At 36.5% G+C, this 20,677-nt stretch overlaps 1 protein-coding gene across 1 annotated transcript in view; it reads left to right on the top strand.

Annotated features, from left to right (window-relative positions):
• The window catches only part of LOC139354742 (uncharacterized), a 36,045-nt gene extending 16,460 nt beyond the window's left edge, over window positions 1-19,585 (top strand). Inside the window, exon 2 of the mRNA XM_070998977.1 lies at window positions 18,864-19,585. The gene's annotated coding sequence lies outside the window, so the exon portion shown is untranslated. The remainder of the gene's footprint in view (window positions 1-18,863) is intronic.
• The last annotated feature ends 1,092 nt before the right edge of the window (window positions 19,586-20,677 follow it).

The following is a 20,677-nucleotide window of genomic DNA, read 5'->3' as shown; positions in this document are numbered from 1 at the left end:
TTTAGATTTTAGCAATGCCTCAAAATCATTTATTTGTGTTGGATTTTTCAAACTAATGTTTTTGTGTAAAAAAATGCGCCCACTAATAGTAGTGCGATTATTTAAATAATCAATACTTGCCTGGTTTGCCTCTAGTAACTTTCGTCCTAGTAGTATGTCATAATTGGAAGAAAAGTCGTGAATATAAAATATTTGTTCTTGAGTAAATAAACTACTACTAAGGTGCAACTTTTACAAATTCATTTAGTTCATAATGCCCTATCATAGTCCGTATAGTGGTCGGATCTTTATGTATGCTCCCGTTGAGAAAATTCTTTTTCATTAAGTTAATTGATGAACCGGTATCGACGAGGCAACGATAATTATGATTATTTATAGTTATTTCTATGTAAGTTATATGACACATTATTTAGGGGCTCTTACCCAATTTGTAAACAACTTTGAGCCGAGAGCTAATTTCCAAATAACTCTGACAGACCCGAGATAAATCCGTGGTCAGCTATTTCTGCCAAGCAGGCCTCCAAATCATTCCCACCCAGATCAATTTCACGCAGTCGGAATCAAACGGATGCTGTAAACATCCAAACCGATATTGTAAACAATCGGAGCCCCAAGCGAGCCCTGAGTCCGCTAACGTAAACAAAAGATCCCCAAAGCGAGTCCCGAGTCCGCTTACGTAAACAAAAAGATCCCCAAAGCGGTCCCTAAACTCCGCTAATGTAAACACCAATTTCCGGCCAAGATTGGACTTCGAATTTAATTGGCAAATTGCATCATCCTATTTTCCGACTCTCTTGAGTCATTCTCTTTATCAATTTTTGGGGATAAAATCTCGTAAGCCGAGGTTTGATTATTGATCATTGAACTAGAGAGCAGGCAGTCCGTTTTTGAGATCCGAATCGAGCAGAACAATAATACAAGAATAAATACGAGAGCAGTGAATTAAATAAGTTCGACCTATTGTAAAATTGTAATAGTGAATAAGTGATTGTAAAAAATAAAAATAAATTTTTTTAATCAATTCACTAGTGAGAAACTTAATTGGCGCCCAACGTGGGGCCGTGTGATTAAAAAATTCTAAAGCAAAGCTTTTAAATAAGCCCCAAAAAAGTTTAAAAGTGAAAAAGGAATTTTGCGCGGCCAACAACCCGATACAACCGACGAATATATAAAGCCTGTGTTGATAAAAATAAGTTGGAAATTAATAAATGCAATAATCCCCTTAAACTCTATACAACCGGCAAAAAAATAAAAAGTTTGTGTTGATCAAAAAATAATAAGGTGGAAAATAATTAATGGAATAATCCCCTTAAAATCTCAAATTACAAAATAGTGTTCGTAACATAAATTCACTGCTCGGACAAAATAAAAAATTAAAAAAGTGACAACAAAATTCATCGAAACAAATAACCATTGTGAAAAACAATTTAATTAAAAAAAATATTGCAAACAAATCTTCGAAATCATCAACAAAAAGACATTTAAAGAATAAAGGCTGAAGGGCAATCCCTCGCCAAGAAATAAACACTGAAGAAAGAAGGAAGACACCAATTTATAAAACCGAAGAAAGAAGGAAGACCACAAGATACAAAAAAGGGAGGACGACCCCAAGCAGGATCATCATCCAAGAAAAACGACAACCCAAAAAACAACGACAAGAAAAATAAGGAGGACGATTCGTGAGCGATATAATCTTTTTTTTTATTACTATTATTATTTAATAAGAAATTTGTAAAAAGAAATATAATTATACATAATTTCTGATTTCGAAAATATTCTCAAAATGACAGAACCTTTAACAAGCCAGAACGGAGCAAATAAAAGACTCCACATAAGTTCGCCTCAAGAACATCATCAGGCGATTACAAACAATACCATGTTAAATGTAGGAGATTTAATTAAACAAATTGTAAATTTTGAATTGAATCCATTAAAGGAAGAGATCGTTAACTTAAGATCGCAGCTTTCTCATAAAATTAAAACGGTTGAAGATTATCAGATAGAGATTATAGATCCAAATATAAAGTGCGACACATCTTATGAGATCATCAAATCTGTTAGGGAATATAAAGGAGAAGAAGATAAATATGTAAGCTGGAGAGAATCGGCTGAAATAGCCATGGGGCAATATGCCAGAGGGAGTGAAAGACTTTATTCCGCCCTATCAATATTAAGAAACAAAATAACGGGAATGGCAAACGATGCCTTAACCCATAACGGTACGGTATTAAATTTCGATGCCATAATGGCCAGACTTGACTTTGTCTTTAGCGACAAACGTCCTATTCATATTATTGAACAGGAACTAAGTGTTTTGAGTCAGGGAAAATTATCAATTATGGATTATTATGGTACAGTTAATAGAAAGTTAACTCTACTTATTAATAAAACAATTATGACCTACGGGAGAAAAAAACCGATCAGCAGAAATGAATGAAAAACATAGGAAGACTGCTCTTAGAGTTTTCATTACCGGCCTAAACGGCCAAATTTCAGACACAATTTTCTCAATGAATCCACCTGACCTACCGAATGCAATGGTCATAGTTCAGGAATTGGAAAGCAACAACATGAGGGCGCATTTCGCAAATAGTTTCTCAACCACTCAAAGAAAAAATAGTGAGCCAAACACTGGTGGAAATGGTCAAACACATTTCAACCAAAAGCAAAGACAACAAAACAACAATTACAATAACCAGCGAAATAGTAATAATTTAATGTTTAATAATGACAACAACCAGAACAAAAATAATTATGGTTATTATAATCAGAACAAAAATAATTCCTGGAACCAGGGTAGATTTAATAATAACCAACAAAAACCATTTTTTAGACAAAAGTCAGGAGTAGGCTTACCCTACTTATTTAGAAATGACCCGAAAATAAATAAAAAAATAAAAATATTAATTGACACTGGGGCAACCTCGTGTTATATTAGAACTGGAGTTTACAAAAATAAGAATGAGCTTCCAATATACAAAAGAGTATCCACAGTGAATGGATATTCAATAATTAAATATTATCATATGATAACTATTTTTGATACACGATATACCTTTTATGAAATAGAAGGGCTAGACTCAGATCTACTGATCGGCTATAACTTATTGAAAAAAATAGGAGCTGTGATTGATACAGCTAAGGGAGTTATTAAATATAACGGAATAGAAGAGAAATTAAATTATGACAACGGAAACAATTTAAACCAACATTCTTTAACAGAAGAAAACACCATTCTTCCATTAAAAGAATTTATATTAAAAAAATACTTTGATGAAAAGGCTCAAATCAGATCCGAATCTGAAATGGGTAATCAAAGCGAATTTAGTTTGGGATATACAAATCCTGAACACGCCGTCGTTGAAATATCCGACAAAAATAAAAGTTTGGAATTTAAAAATTCCGAACACGCCTTCGTTGAAATATCCGACAAAAATAAAAGTTTGGAGTTGAAAAATTCTGAACACGCCGTCGTTGAACTATCCGACAATCAAAAAATAAACAACATAAAAATATCATCTGCAGATCAAAGAAAAGATCTGGAGAATGAAATATTAAATATTATAAATGAAGAGCATTCAAAAATAAATATGCAGATTCCTTTTAGGACAGATATACGCGGTGAAATAAACACCGTAAATGATAGGGCCATTTACAGCAAACAATACCCTTATGCTCTATCAGTTTCAGATTTTGTAAATTCTGAAATAAGTCGAATGCTAAGAGAAGAAATTATAAGGCCAAGTAGAAGCCCTTATAATTCCCCTGTACTAGTGGTACCAAAAAAGGGTTTCAATGAAGATGGAACTCCAAAACTAAGACTCGTAATTGACTATAAAAAATTAAATGAAAATACTATACCTGATAGGTATCCAATGCAGGACCCTTCAGTAATTTTATCAAATCTCGGAAAAGCCAAATACTTTTCAACAATTGATTTGGAATCTGGATTTCATCAGATTCTCATGAACGAACCTGACATACAAAAAACCTCATTTTCAATAAATAATGGGAAATTCGAATTTTTAAGAATGCCTTTCGGTTTGACAAATGCTCCTAGAATATTCCAACGAGCGATGGACGATATTTTGAGAGAACAAGTGGGTAAAACATGTCATGTTTATATGGATGACATAATCATATTTTCAAAAACAATTGAGCAACATTACAAAGACCTAATTGTCATTATTAAAATTTTGCTGAACGCAAACATGAAAATTTCGATTGAAAAATCAAAGTTCTTTAAATTAGAAACAAACTTTCTCGGTTACGTTGTTTCTCACAATGTGATCAAAACCGATCCCGAAAAAATTTCAACAATTGTAAAATATCCGATCCCTAAAAATATTCGAGAGCTTAGAAGCTTCCTAGGCCTTACAGGATATTACAAAAAATTTGTGCAAAATTACGCAAAGATAGCTAAACTTTTTACAAAATATTTAGAAGGCCAAAACGGCAAAGTATCTAAAAAAGCATCACGTAAAACTTTAATACAGTTTGATGATTCAGCTGTAAGAGCTTTTAACGAGCTCAAAGAAAATTTAATTGCACAAGTAGAACTAGTACAACCGGACTATAATAAAAAATTTACCCTAACAACTGACGCGTCTGACTTAGCAATTGGTGCGGTTCTTTCTCAGGAAGGAAAACCAATCACATTTATTTCAAAAACTCTAACCAAAACTGAACAATTACACGCGACAAATAAAAAGGAACTTTTAGCCATAGTATGGGCTTTTAAAAACCTTCGTAATTACTTATATGGGGTTAACAACATCGAGATCTATACCGATCACCAACCTCTTTCATTTTCCATTTCTCAATAAAATCCAAATATTGAAATGAAAAGATGGTATTCTTTTATTGAAAGCTATTCACCCAAAATAATTTATAAGCCAGGAGCAACAAATGTTGTTGCGGACGCTTTATCAAGGATACAAATTAATAACTTAACGGAAAGTAATGAATCAGATCAAAATACTCAGCATTCAGCAGAGAGTAGTTTTGAGAATGTTAAACCCGAAAACCCTTAAACCAGTTTAAGCAACAATTGCTAATAGCAACGGGGAGGTATACAATACATGAGTCGATTAATGTATTCGGAAATACTAGACATATAATAGAGTATGATACTCCAGAAAATTTAATATCAATATTAAGAGAATATATTCCACCCAACATAACAATAGGAGTTCACTGTACTCTAGAAGATTTTTATAGAATTCAAAAACCACTTAAAGACATTTTTATAAATACATTTTTATACACTAAGACATTTGTCCAGGATGTCAAAGACGCTGAAGACAGAGTCGTGATTATCACAGAAACTCATTGTAGAGCTCATAGAGGGCTTGATGAAAATTATAAGCAAATAACTAGACTCTATTATTGGCCTAATTTATACAAAAAGCTTAAGGAATTTATAAAGAATTGCACAATCTGCAATCAAAACAAATACAACAGACACCCAGTACAGATTCCTATCGGTCAAGCGCCTATTCCAGAAAGAGAAGGTGAAAATTTGCATCTTGACATATATTACGCATATTCATTACTTGTATAGATTCCTATTCGAAATATTTGGTCGTAAAAGAAATCCCTAACAAACTAAATATAGAAAATAAAGTTTCAGAAATTTTACAACAATTTCCATTAGCCAAATCTTTGATGATAGATAACGAACCAAGTTTCTCTTCATCCCAATTCAAATCCTTTGCTCAAAGAAATGGGATATCTCTATTCTTTGCAGATCCTCGACATAGTACGTCCAACGGACAAATAGAAAGAGCACACTCTACTTTAACAGAAATTGCTCGCTGCATTAAAGATGAGCTTAATTTAGTTGATTATTCTGAAATTATTATTAAAGCAGCACAAAAATATAATTTAACAATTCACTCAACAACCAACCAACGACCTTTTGACATACTATTTAATAAAATCAAACACGAAGATATGCCTAAATTATTGCAACAAGCTCAAGAGAAAATGTTGCATTTCCACAATAAAGATAGACAAATTAAGAATTATCACGTAGGAGAGGTAATTTACGAAAAGAAACATGGGGAAAGAAACAAGCTAAATTCTAGATACAAAAAACAAGTAGTTAAGGAAAATCTCCCTAATAAAGTTATTATAAATAACAGAAACCGTACGATTCATAAAGATAATATAAAATAATTTGTTTCAAATTACAGATAATGATTTCAATAATGTACTTATTACTGCTGGTAGCTACAACCAAATCCGAAATTATGCATTACACGAACCATGATTTCCTTCTTTACAAGGATACCAAAGAGGTTCTTATTTATGAATCATACGCAGATTTATTTCATATAACTAATATAAGTCTTTATAGAGATATAATTAATCTTGAAACAGAATTTCTGAAGAGTCACGACAGCAACAATTTTCTTTGGGAAATATCCCACGATTTAAAAATTATCCAAATACTTATCTCCCAAATTATACCCAGTAGATCGAGGCATTAAAAAGAGGCATTAATGAAATAGGCACTATTTGGAAATGGATAGCGGGAACACCAGATCATGATGATTTCATAACTGTCCAAAATAAAATCGATGATTTAATACAAAATAATAACGATCAATTCGTTATTAATTCTAAAATATTTAAAGAGATAAAATCTTTATCTGAAGAATTCAAAACAGCCTTTAAAGATCAAGAAATTCCGCTTAGAAAATATCGTCTGCGTTTGCTTACTTACGATCTTATGAATTTAATGGACACAATTACACTCGCCAAAATCGATGTATTTAATACTAAAATTCTAAACAACGACGATATACAAGAAATTTATAAACACGAAAATAGACCTGTAGTTATAACAGACCTTTAAGATATATCTGAATTTAAAATCGCTTTGCATCAAGATCTTAATATAATTTACATAAAATAACCTATTATTACCGATCGCTGTGACGTTTACAATTCAAGATCCATTTCACATGATGAAGGAAAATTATTAATTGATAATCACGTCGCCAAATGTAGAAATAAGTACTATGTAATGTCTAATTTTAAGACGGAAATATTTAACAATTATTGCACACTTAACCCAGAAGGTTCTTGTTTCACCAGATTACTAAATGGAGAAAAATCTTTTTGTAACAAAATCAGAGAAAAAAATAAAAAAGTAGATGTAATCCAAGATGGAGCCATTTTTGTAAATGGAAAAAAACAGTTAATGACACTCATTTAAATGGGTCATATTTAATTACTTTTAATGGCACCTCTATAATTAATAATATTTCCTACACCAATGTAGACAATAAGATATTGGAATACATCACAGCTCGAAAATATACAGATTTTTTAATATCCGAATATATTATATCTAATGATTCGGAACTCTCATTTGATAATATTAACATACTAAATCCATTTATTCAAATTAAACAAACTCAAATACCAGTTACGTTAATATTAATCATATTAGCATTAATATATTTAATTATTATGATTATAATCAAATTCAGAAAATTTTTAATATTCAAACCATGGCAAATTCATATAGAAATCGAACCAGAAAGCAATATTTCCGATATTGAGATAAATAATACACCCGACAATGAAAATACCCTAGAAGAAAATATCATTGTCGAATTAACCAATCAATTACATTCAATATACCCAACAGTTCCAATGAATCGGGACGATTCAATTTAGAATGGGGGGAGTTATATGACACATTATTTAGGGGCTCTTACCCAATTTATAAACAACTTTGAGCCGAGAGCTAATTTCCAAATAACTCTGACAGACCCGAGATAAATCCGTGGTCAGCTATTTCTGCCAAGCAGGCCTCCAAATCATTCCCACCCAGATCAATTTCACGCAGTCCGAATCAAACGGATGCTGTAAACATCCAAACCGATATTGTAAGCAATCGGAGCCCCAAGCGAGCCCTGAGTCCGCTAACGTAAACAAAAGATCCCCAAAGCGAGTCCCGAGTCCGCTAACGTAAACAAAAAGATCCCCAAAGCGGTCCCTAAACTCCGCTAATGTAAACACCAATTTCCGGCCAAGATTGGACTTCGAATTTAATTGGCAAATTGCATCATCCTATTTTCCGACTCTCTTGAGTTATTCTCTTTATCAATTTTTGGGGATAAAATCTCTTAAGCCGAGGTTTGATTATTGATCATTGAACTAGAGAGCAGGCAGTCCGTTTTTGAGATCCGAATCGAGCAGAACAATAATACAAGAATAAATACAAGAGCAGTGAATTAAATAAGTTCGACCTATTGTAAAATTGTAATAGTGAATAAGTGATTGTAAAAAATAAAAATAAATTTTTTTAATCAATTCACTAGTGAGAAACTTAATTTGTATGTAATTGGTCCGAGGCTTTTATTGGAAAATTTTCATTTTCATTATAAACATCTTCTTTGTACTCCTTATTTTGTTGATAATTTTCGTCTACTTGCATTCTTGATTGTCCACTATTACTTTCTCTGACTCTCTTTTGTGATTGGTTGGGTACTGAGCCCGATCGTCCACTTGGCTGTTGGCTTTGATTCATTGTATTATTTTGCTGTCCCTGAATTAAATTTCTTCGAAACTCTTGGCAACTTCCCCTATTTTGGTCAAATGTATTATTTCTGTTATTCGATTGGAACCTATAATTTTGTGGAACCATTCTTTGGGGTTGATTGGGTTGCGGTTGAATTGAAAGAGCTGGGCCAGGATTAAATTGTTGGCTGTTGTACAAATTAGTGTAAGGGTAGGGGTTACGTGTATAATTTGTTTGTTGATGCTTTTGAATTTTATTAGTATTGATGTTATAATGTTTTAAATTTTCATTTTCTTCGTATAGCCCTTCTTGCTGAGCCGCTTGTTTCAGTTTAAGTACTGTTGAAATATCGCTTCTTGCTAATGTCATAAAAATTCTGTCAGGTAATTTTCGTTGTATTAGGTTTTTTGTAGTCCTAAACATTGCTTCTGTGTACAATATTAATTCATTTGGATTTCCTTCAAGTTCTAATTTGTTGCTTATAACTAACTGCTTAAGCTCGATCTCGTTACAAAATTTTCTTAGATTACCTTGAAAATTAGTATTGTATAATCGCCTTAATAGTTCCTCCACAGGTGTTTGCGTTTTGTACTCGTCGATTAGGGCTGCTCTAAGATCTGGCCAGTTGTTGACTTGTAGAACTTGCAGAATCCTCTGGGCATCACCGGTGATTTGAAGTTCAATTGCTCCAAATATAACGCTTGTCTGTCGATCATGGGTTGTAGGATACAGACGCAAAAGGTAGTTAACTCTTCTGACAAAGGTTCCTAGGGTAGATGGATCTCCTTCAAACGTTGGAATATTCCGGATCTGGGACAAAAGTTTATTTAAGTTTTGCTCCGTCAATGGGTTGGGTGCCACACCAATTTGTGGTTGCTTGAGCTTACTTGAGCTGGTGGTTCTTGGTCCATTTTGTTGTGTTTAATTAAATTCCACTCAACTTTATTACTGACCGAATTGGATTTATTCAGTAGTCGATTGAAGTTTAATTTATTATAATATTTGTTCAGTGCCTTTAATTTGCACTTAGGTTCTTTTGCGGATCTCTTAGTTGCACTTCCGAGCTAGTCGAATAAATTGCTTACTTGTGGGCAATTCCACGCGCTGATCTGGACATCCTAGTAGTTAGGAAATATCCTTTTAATTGATCAGTAAGCTCCCGACTTTGTTTTTTTCGCAAGGATATTTTTTTAAAGAGATCCTACCGACTGCGCCATTTACATGAGTCGTTCTTCGCCCAAATAAAAATTTTAGAAGATTATTAGAACGTTCGAAAAAGACTAATTGTATGTTACAGAATTGGTTAGAATGAAACCTCGGTTTGGGTCTTAGAATATACTGTTAGTGCATTAGGTGACGCAATCACAGGTGGATAATGCGATCGCCACTTCTTTGTTTATGTTTACATAATTTTGGACCAATCGATAGGTATTGACGAGACCAATACATTTCAGTTAAATTTGTTTATCTAGCATGAAAATTGTGGGCGTCACAGGTTTTCGCGGTTTGTGGGCGTTAAAGTGGGGGTGGCAAACCTTTTTTTGGGTCAATCGATAGGTATTGATGAGAACAATACATTTCAGTTAAAATTCTATCTAGCATCAAAAAAAACTGTAGGAGCCACAGTTTTGGGCGGTTTGTGGGCGTTAGAGTGGGCGTGGCACTCTACTGAAACAAACTTGCGCTGCGCAGGAATCTCAGGAATCTGCGTGCCTAATCCCAGTATTGTAACTCTCATAGTTACCGAGATCTCTTTACTCTACGAGTAACGGGTATAAATATCAGCTGGGGCTCTACCTGTTGCATTGTGTTTTATTTTATGATTGTAAGTATACAGTATTACTTCCATTTTCATAAGTTTATTTTCCGGATTGTCGCCGGTCTCGATCACACGTATTTTTTCGTTAATTGTTTTGTGTAATCTTTCTACATCTGATACTCCATTTTTACAGCCAATTTTTAAGCGCTATACTCATAAAAGCACTATCCCTATCTGTTTTCAAGGTTCTGCGTTTTCCCATTGAATTGAATATTCGAAAAAGTCCTCTTTTAACTTCCATCCAGTCCTTTCCGTTTAATTCAATCGCGCTTCCAAATTTTGAGTATAAATCAATACAAGTTAGGTAATTTTGATTTTTGATCGTGTAAATATCTGCGACGTAAACTTCCCTACAAAATTCTGTTTCTGGAGTTGTTTTTAATAAAAGCGATGTTTTTCTATGTTCGGTTTTTGCTTGGTTACAAACATTACACTCATTAATTAAATTCTGAATTAAATTCTGGTAGTCGGGATAATAATAGGTTTCTTTGAAAAGCCTTACCATTTTTTCAATTCCTGGGTGCAATAGTTTTTCGTGGTTGCTAACAATAATTTCTTTAAATTCAGCGTAAGTTTTTGTCCTGTAATTTAATTACTGCTCTTACAATTTTTGTAGTAGTGTTCATAACCTGTTTACAAGCTTCTTGAATGATTTCAAAATCAGAGTCGTGTTCGATGAAAAATGCACTTGACTTGGTACAAAAATGTTTTATTAATATTTGCTAAGCTTTTTCGATGTTTAATTCATTAAACATTATTTTAATCTTGACTTTCTTAAAATAATTTTCACTTTCTTCACCTTCTGTATTGCTTCGAATCATTTCTACCTGTCTTGCGAAATGATTGATTGGTTTTTCAGTAATTGTTATTAAATTTTCATTATCTTCTTCAGCGCTATGTGCTGTTGCTTTGTTACTGCCATAGTATACTTCGTTAATTTTGATTCTTGACAATGCATCGGCTACGTGATTTTGCTTTCCTTCTAAATATTTTATTTCGAAGTCATATTCTCCTAACCTTATCTTCCATCTTTGCAGTTTCATATTACGTTATTTGATATTGTTTAGCCAGACTAACGGCTTATGGTCACTTAATATCTCAAATCTTCTTCCGAATAAATAGGGTCTTAAGGTTTTTGTTGCCCATACTATAGCTAATAATTCTTTTTCAATTGTACAGTCAGGAAATCCTTGAACTACTGTTAGACACCCACTTCCCTAAGAACACCCATGTAGTGGAGGACCTCCACATAGAGGAGAATTTAGACGACCAGAGTATTGACAACATTTCAAACCCTGGCCGCATTCAGTGGGCTGTCAACTCTTTCAAGCCCTTCAAATCACCTGGCCCAGATGGGTTCTTCCCGGCCCAGTTACAACGGACACTAGATATGTCCCTTCCCTGGCTGACAGCCATCTTCCACGGCCGCCTTGCTCTAAACCATATTCCAACAAGGTGGCTGGACGTTAAGGTAATTTTTATACCGAAAGCCGGCAAGCCCTCCCACACCAACCCAAAGGACTTCCGCCCGATCAGTCTCTCTACCTTCTTGTTGAAGACCCTGGAAAGGCTAATCGACACCCACATCAGACTAACCATCGACCATAGCCTACTCTCTGACGCACAGCATGCGTACCGTAAGGGTAGGTCAACCGATACCGCCCTCCACTCTCTAGTGTACAGTATAGAACGAGGCTTCCGCAATAAGGAATACTCTCTTGCAGCGTTTCTAGACATAGAAGGCGCCTTTAACAACGTCACCCCAACGGCGATTACTTGTGCTCTGACTAAACTGGGCATTGAGCGGCCCATAGTGGGACTCATACACACCATGCTAACCAGCAGGGTAGTGCACTCCACTATGGGACCGGCCCACTCGACCAGGAACGTCAGTAGAGGAATCCCACAAGGGGGCGTACTCTCACCTCTTCTATGGGTTTTAGTGGTCAACAAACTGCTTTCACTCCTAGAAGAGGCGGGCACAAAAATGGTAGCCTACGCGGATGACGTGGTTATCCTACTGCAGGGTAAATTCCCGCAAACCCTTTGCAATCTAATGGAGACAGCCCTATCCACCCTCACCCGGTGGACAGCTGGCTGTGGACTGGGAGTTAACCCGGAAAAAACCGAACTAGTTCTCTTTACAAGGAAGTACAAGGTACCAATTCTAGTTCCCCCAAAACTACACCAAACGCGCCTAACCTTTAGCAACCAAGCAAAGTACCTAGGTGTCATTCTTGACAAAAAGCTTCTCTGGACTGATAACATCCTAGATCGCACACGCAAAGCGGCCATAGCCCTCTTCGCTTGTAAAAAAGCCATAGGGAGGAAGTGGGGTTTCTCCCCCATGATAGTTCACTGGCTATATACTGCAATAGTCAGGCCCATTCTACTCTACGGAAACATCGTTTGGTGGCCTTCTCTAGATAAAAACTGTAACCTCCGGATCCTTCACAAGATCCAAAGAAGCGCAGAGCTCTGCATCAGTGGGGCACTGCGCACTACCGCCACTGAGGCACTAAATACAATTCTCGATCTCCAACCCCTGGACCTACTTGCCAAAAGCTGGGCATCAGCCACAGCGCTGAGGCTCCGTGAAGCAGCGGCATGGACAACAGGCTCCACGGGCCACTCCAATATCCTATCAAAGCATTCACCCCTACCACTTTATACAGACTACGTCCCACCCATAGTCGACTTCGAAAGAAGATACAAAATTTATATACCCACCCGTTCAGACTGGGACAACCTCCCACATCAATTCGTAAGCGCCGTCAACATATACACTGACGGCTCCAGGCTTAACTCCCAAACAGGTGGGGGAGTCTTTTCCCCCGAACTAGACTTAAAAGTCTCTTTCCGCCTACCAGACCACTGTAGTGTTTTCCAAGCGGAAGTGATTGCAATTCAGGAAGCCACTACCCACCTGAACACGTCTGTACATCAAGACATAGATATCTTCATCTTCTCGGATAGTCAAGCTGCCCTCAGGGCCCTCGACTCCTACACAACGAGCTCAAAAACAATCTCTGAATGCCGCAAATCTCTTAACGAGATGGCCACTCATCTGAGTATCAACCTCATCTGGGTGCCTGGACACCTCAACATTGAGGGCAACTGCATAGCAGACGAGCTAGCAAGACAGGGGACAACCGCCGATATCCTTCGCGATAAGGACACGGTAGGGATGCCCATGGCTACCTGCAAGCTCCATCTCAGGCAGAGATTGTATACTCTTTCCAACAACCGTTGGAACTCAATCTCAACATGCCACAATTCTAGACTCACATGGCCAAACTACAACACGAAAAGAACAAAAACTCTCCTACAATGTAGCAGGGAGAACATCTCCACTCTCTTAAATGCCCTCACGGGCCACTGCCTTATAGGGACTCATGCGATAAGGCTGGGTCTAAGTAACCACGACTTCTGCCGCAGCTGCAAACAGATAGACGAAGAGGAGAGCATCGAACACCTCCTATGCTTCTGCCCAGCGCATAACCTAAAGCGCTTTCAAACCCTAGGTAGCTACACACTTCCGAACCTTGCGGCCATTCAGGACGTAAGCATTCAAAAACTACTATGTTTCTTAAGAAAAACAGAATACTTCGCGAAAGCAGATAACCCATGAGCTAGGGAAACGGATCTTTTCAGAGATCATGTGGTATCACAAGGGGCCCATTGTGGCCTAAGTGAGGGGACTAATATTTAGTCTCCAACCACTCCTACCTAACCTAACCTAACCATAGTTTTCTTCATGTGCACTTAGAGTCCTACTAATGTAACTTATTGGTTTGTTATCCTGAGAAAGAACTGCTCCTAATGCAAAGTTGCTAGCATTAGTAGTTAATTGAAACTGTTGGAATATGACATTACTTCATATCGATAAAAATATCGTATAAGCAAAAGTATTCTGCTCACTACTGGTAACACTAATATCGTTTTGGTTCCGATGAGCTGGTTCAGCTCTCACTTATTCCGCATAATTTTGAAGTGACAAGACGTGAGCCAAGGAACTTAAAATATATATCTAAAACTATACATAAAGTGTATTTAACTTGGTTTGTGAGTTGGTGGGAAGTGTAGTACTGCGCCGAGCACATTATACATGCTGTGGGAGGACCACAGGACGAATACAAGAGACAACACGTGAAATCTGGATTCTGACGAAATAGTGTGACGCTTCCAGGAAATCACACACACACATAAATAAGTTGTGTGTATTCTTATAGGTTATGGGCCCAGACCACGCCGTAACTGCAGCTAAGTACAAGTATCATTTTATTATATATATTAAACAAAAAAATGGAGAAAACCAATAAACGAAATATAAGGCCATTTGATGGAGAAAAATATTCCATCTGGAAATTTCGTATAAGGGCATTGTTAAACGAAATAGATGTGTTGAAGGTTATAGACCAAGAAGAAGAAGAAGATTTGGTTGAATGGCAGAAAAAGGAGAAATGCGCAAAAAGCGTGATCATTGAGTACTTAAGTGACTCGTTTTTAGGTTTTGCTAAAAGTGAAGATACTGCAAAGCAGGTTTTCCAAAATTAAGATTCAATCTATGAGAGGAAGAGTTTGGCCTCACAGTTGTCTACACGCAAGCAACTGCTATCTTTAAAACTTAAGAGCGATTCTCAGTTATTAAGCCATTTTAATTTGTTTGACGAACTCATTGCCGAATTGCTAGCATCAGGTGCTAAAGTTGAAGAAATGGACAAGGTTTCGCATTTACTACTAACACTGCCATCTTCGTATGACGGCGTTATAACGGCAATAGAAACTTTAGCAGAAAACAATTTAACCTTGGCCTTTGTAAAAAATCGTCTGTTGGATCACGAGATCAAGCTAAAAAATATTAGCAAAGATACCAGTCTAAAGGTTATGCAGGCTGTAAAAAAGGACAGTAAGCCTCAATTTTCTTATAAGAAAAGTAGCAAATTTGCAACAAATAGAGTTTCAAAGTTCCAGAAAAAATGTTTTCATTGCGGCAAGAGTGGTCACATTAAAAAAGATTGCTTTGCTCTAAAAAGGGAAAAGGAGAAACATGGAAATGGCAAACAGGCGCAGATGACATCCACACAAAGCCAAGGAAATCATAATGGGATCGCATTTATGATGAGACGCGCAAATAGCCAACCAAAAATTGGGTTCTTATTGGATTCTGGCGCATCAGACCATTTGGCCAACAATGAGTGTTTGTTTACAACTATCACTGAACTAGATGAACCTATTAAAATTTCTGTTGCCAAGAACAAGGAACAGTGAAGCTGTACACAGATTCAAATGAGTAAATTGAGCTTAAAGATGTCTTATACCGTCCTGATATCCCTGAAAACTTGATCTCAGTTTAAAAAATGCAGGAGGCAGGCCTTACCATTGTATTTCACCCAGGAGGGGTAACTGTTAGAAAAGGTAAAATAATTGTAATGAATGGAAGTATATTTGGAAATGTTCCATTGGTTAATTTCTTTTCTAATAAACTAGCTTGTATTGCAAATGCAGCTAAAAATAATAATTATAGTTTGTGGCATGAGAGGCTAGGTCATTTGAGTAAGGGAAAGTTTTTAGAAATTAAAACCAAAAATATGTTTGACGATACAGATTTGCTGAATAACATAAAACCAGAAAATGAATTTTGTGAAGCTTGTGTCAAGGGAAAGCAGGCGAGATTAAGTTTTAATAAATTTAAAAATAAGGACCACATAAATCGACCATTATTTGTTGTACATTCTGATGTGTGTGGTCCAATAACCCCATCTACTGTTGATCATAAGAATTATTATGTAGTTTTTATTGATTATTGTGTAACTTACCTGTTGAGTTATAAGTCAGAAGTTTTTAGTGTATTTCAAGACTATGTAGCTAAAACGCATGCTTTGTTTAATTTAAATATAGTTAACCTTTATATTGATAATGGTAGGGAGTATTTATCGAATGAAATGAAAGAGTTCTGTGTTCAAAAAGGCATTAGTTACCACTTGACGGTTCCACATACTCCACAACAAAATGGTGTATCCGAAAGGATGATTAGATCTATAACGGAAAAAGCTCGAGCTTTAGTTATAGGGGGCAAGATTCAGAAAACTTTCTGGGGTGAAGCAGTGCTAACAGCCACCTACCTTATTAATAGAAGCCCAACTAGTTCATTACATGAATGCAGAAAGACACCTTTTGAAATGTGGCACAGCAAAAAGCCGTGCCTGAAGTACTTAAGAGTTTTTGGTTCGACAGTATACGTTCTCAATAAAACGAGAAAAAGAAAATTTGATGACAAATCATGGAAAGGTATACTTGTCGGGTATGAACCAAATGGATATAAAGTATGGGATGTGGAGAATAACAAATTTGTTATTGCAAGAGATGTAGTGCTTGATGAATCAAGCAGGATAATGTCTAGAGCTGTGGATGTTGATAACAACATGGATTTTCCCATTTTTAAAGAAAATATTGAACCTGCTTTTCAAGACTCTGGTCTTATTGAGAGTGAAACGGTTCAGAAAAACACTGATATGGTAGTATCAGATGTGCAGCCTAGTGAAATTGAAAATGAAGTGGAGAATGAAGTGGAAAATGCCGATCCAGAGATATCTGGTGTTTTATCTGAAGGTGAACCAAGTGACTCTAATACTCAAATTCGAAAAAGCAATAGACTAAAAGAAAAGCCCAAATTGTCATATAGAGATATGATTAAAAATTGTGTTATGAATGCGCAAACTTTAACAGGTAGTGCTCCAATATCTTTTGATGAAATTAATAATAGGAGTGATAAAGAACAGTGGAGAGCAGCTATTGAAGATGAGCTTAATTCTCATGAAATTAACAAAACATGGTCACTGGTAGAAAGACCTGAAAACAAAAACATAGTCGATTGTAAATGGATATTTACAATAAAACAAGGAAGAACGCTACAGTCGAGTACCTCGACTATCAGATACCCGTTACTCAGCAAAATAGAGATAAGCAAGTGGCAAAGCGAGATTAAAATGCGCCACCTACCGGCGGTACTCAGATTTAAGCGTTATGGGCGTTAGAGTGGGCGTGGCAAAATTTTTTTGGACCAATCGATAGGTATTGACGAGACCAATAAATTTCAGTTAACATTTTTTATCTAGCATAAAAATTGTGGGCGTCACAGGCTTTTGCGGTTTGTGGGCGTTAGAGTGGGCGTGGCATATTCGCGTAACAAACTTGCGCTGCGTATAAAGCTACGGAATCTAAATCTGAAATCCCTATCCTCTATCTTTGATAGTTTCCGAGATATCCACGTTTATTAGTATTTACGATTTTTTGAAGTTTGTGGGCGGTTTATGGGCGTTAGGGTGGGCGTGGCACTCTACTGAAACAAACTTGCGCTGCGTAAGAAGCTCAGGAATCTGCACGCCAAATCTCAATAGCCTAGCTCCCATAGTTTCCGAGATCTCAGCGTTCATCCGGACAGACAGACGGACAGACGGACATGGCTAGATCGACTCGGCTAGTGATCCTGATCAAGAATATATATACTTTATGGGGTCGGAAACGCTTCCTTCTGCCTGTTACATACTTTCCGACGAATCTAGTATACCCTTTTACTCTACGAGTAACGGGTATAACAAGCCAGACTTGTAGCACGAGGATTTACACAGGAATGTTTAATCGATTACGACGAAACATTTGCCCCTGTGACTAGAATTGCAATTTAGAACTAGAAAAGCAATTTATGGTCTTAAGCAGGCGGCTAGATGTTGGTTTAAAGTGTTTGAAAAGGCTTTAAAAGATATTGGTTTTAAAAATTCACCTGTAGATAGATGTATATATATTTTGGATAAAGGGACTATTTTAAAAAATATATATGTTTTGTTATACGTAGATGACTTGGTTATTTGCACAGAAAACATTTTAACAATGAATACATTTCAGTCATATTTAATGAGCAAGTTTCAAATGACAGATTTAATGGAAATTAAGTATTTTATTGGTATTAAAATAGACACAAAAGAAAGTAAAGTGGAATTAAGCCAATCAGCTTATATTAAAAATATTTTATTAAAATTTAAAATGGAGCAATGTAATTCTGTAAATTTACCACTTCCAAGTAAACTGAACTTTGATTTATTAGACTCTGATGAAAGAGACGATTCTCCTTGTCAAAGTTTGATTGGATGCCTTATGTATGTTATGCTATGTACAAGGCCAGATCTCAGTATATCTGTAAATCTTTTGAGTCGGTATAGTCAGAAAAATAATAAAGAGCTTTGGCTATGCTTAAAAAGGGTATTAAGATATCTGAAAGGTACTATTGATTTTAAGCTAACATTCACTAAAACTGAGAGGAATGACGACTTCTTTGTTGGATATGTAGATTCAGATTGGGGTGGAAGTCAATTGGATAGGAGAAGTACAACAGGATATCTTTTCAAGATGTTTAAAACAAACGTTCAAAACATATAGACATCAAATATCATTTTTCACGTGAACAAGTTGAAAATAAACTAATAAAACTTGAGTATATTTCTACAGATCATCAACTGGCGGATATATTAACAAAACCACTCCCAGCTCCACGCTTCGCACAACTAAGACAGCGTCTTGGCTTAACCGATTGATGGATGCAGACGACAATTTTTTTTATATACTTACATAAAAGTTGAAGACATAAATTAATTTATCATTTAAAAGAATAATTTTTTGAAACTATGTTATTGAATTTAAAATCTGTTATATTTTCTAGTTATTAAGTTTGGAAACAGAAGATATTCCTAATTACTTTATAATTTTCAAATTTACAAGATTACTTCCTGAAATTGCCTTTAATTGTTTTGTATGTTAATTTTGCATCACATCATTTTGTCATTTTGAATATTCATTTTTCTTTGTATTAATTTTAAGATTGACCTAATTGGGTTTTACTGGGTTTCCCCAATTCAAGCAACAAATGTTGGGTCAATGTGCACTCCCAGAAATATCTTGTCTTGCCAATTCAAATTTCAAATTTTTTATTAAACTTTAAATTTATAAATCATGAGCATCAGACTTTTGAGGAGGTGTGTTGGAATATGACATTACTTCATATCGATAAGAATATCGTATAAGCAAAAGTATTCTGCTCACTACTGGTAACACTAATATCGTTTTGGTTCCGATGAGCTGGTTCAGCTCTCACTTATTCCGCATAATTTTGAAGTGACAAGACGTGATCCAAGGAACTTAAAATATATATCTAAAACTATACATAAAGTGTATTTAACTTGGTTTGTGAGTTGGTGGGAAGTGTAGTATTGCGCCGAGTACATTATACATGCTGTGGGAGGACCACAGGACGAATACAAGAGACAACACGTGAAATCTGGATTCTGACGAAATAGTGTGACGCTTCCAGGAAATCACACACACACACATAAATAAATTGTGTGTAAGTTAACTAAGTAGCTAACCGGACGGAGGCGATGACCGAATGTCCGAAGCCCAGCTGCGGCCAAAACCGCTGACGCGGCATTTGGCCGGATGCTCGTGCATAGCCGGCAAACACAGCATATTTGCGTGGCCGCTATGAATTTCATTTTTGTCAACTTTAAGTTTAGTTCGCTTCAAGCTCTATAAGAATAAAGAACACAAGTTCTATAGCATTGCAAAACTCCGGCAACCGTCGTTAAATATCTCTTATTATTTTGCACTGACTGAGTCTCTAGGCCAGCAGGCGAAGGGGCAGTTACCTCCCAACGTAAGTCATCCTAATCAGCAATTGTGAAGATACAGCCATCCGGCTCTGACTTCAGAGAGGGATCCCCGATCTCTACACACGAGAACCAGGTCAAGGCCCCCTCCTCCCCCGCACTACCGAGCGTGCTTCGGCAGGTGCGACCAGCAGCAACTATATTCCTCCCGCGTTCACGGGAGGCCATTACAAGCAGCAGCCTCCAGCGGCTCATCCTCACGCGTGGGTGCAACGCATCCCCCCGCACCTACGGGAGGCAACCACAAGCTACTGGCCGCCACTCAGCTATAACGGGCGCTCCCAGAAGCGACCGCTTCCTCCGCGCCTACAAGCGAGCTCATCGAAGAAGACCACCCTTGACAGTAAAGAAGAGGACCACCCTTGGCCACACACATATCGCGTATTGTTTCTCCCGCACATACATGTGGGCTCATCGAAGAAGACCACCCTTGACAGTGCGGCCATTGAGGACCACCTCAGGCCGCGCCCATCAACCAGATTAATTGGCGCTCAACAATAAAAACCCAACGGTTTCGCTTAGAGATTTTTACATTCTTGGAAAAAAATTTTTATCTTTGAGGAAGAAACCACAGTAAATAAAATGTAAGTGCACCCCTCA

The sequence above is a fragment of the Drosophila suzukii genome, unplaced genomic scaffold (assembly GCF_043229965.1).
Source record: "Drosophila suzukii unplaced genomic scaffold, CBGP_Dsuzu_IsoJpt1.0 scf_19, whole genome shotgun sequence".
NCBI classification, from domain to species: Eukaryota; Metazoa; Arthropoda; class Insecta; order Diptera; family Drosophilidae; genus Drosophila; species Drosophila suzukii.
Note: the sequence above shows the minus strand (reverse complement) of the source record. Positions and strands in the feature narration are given on the sequence as shown.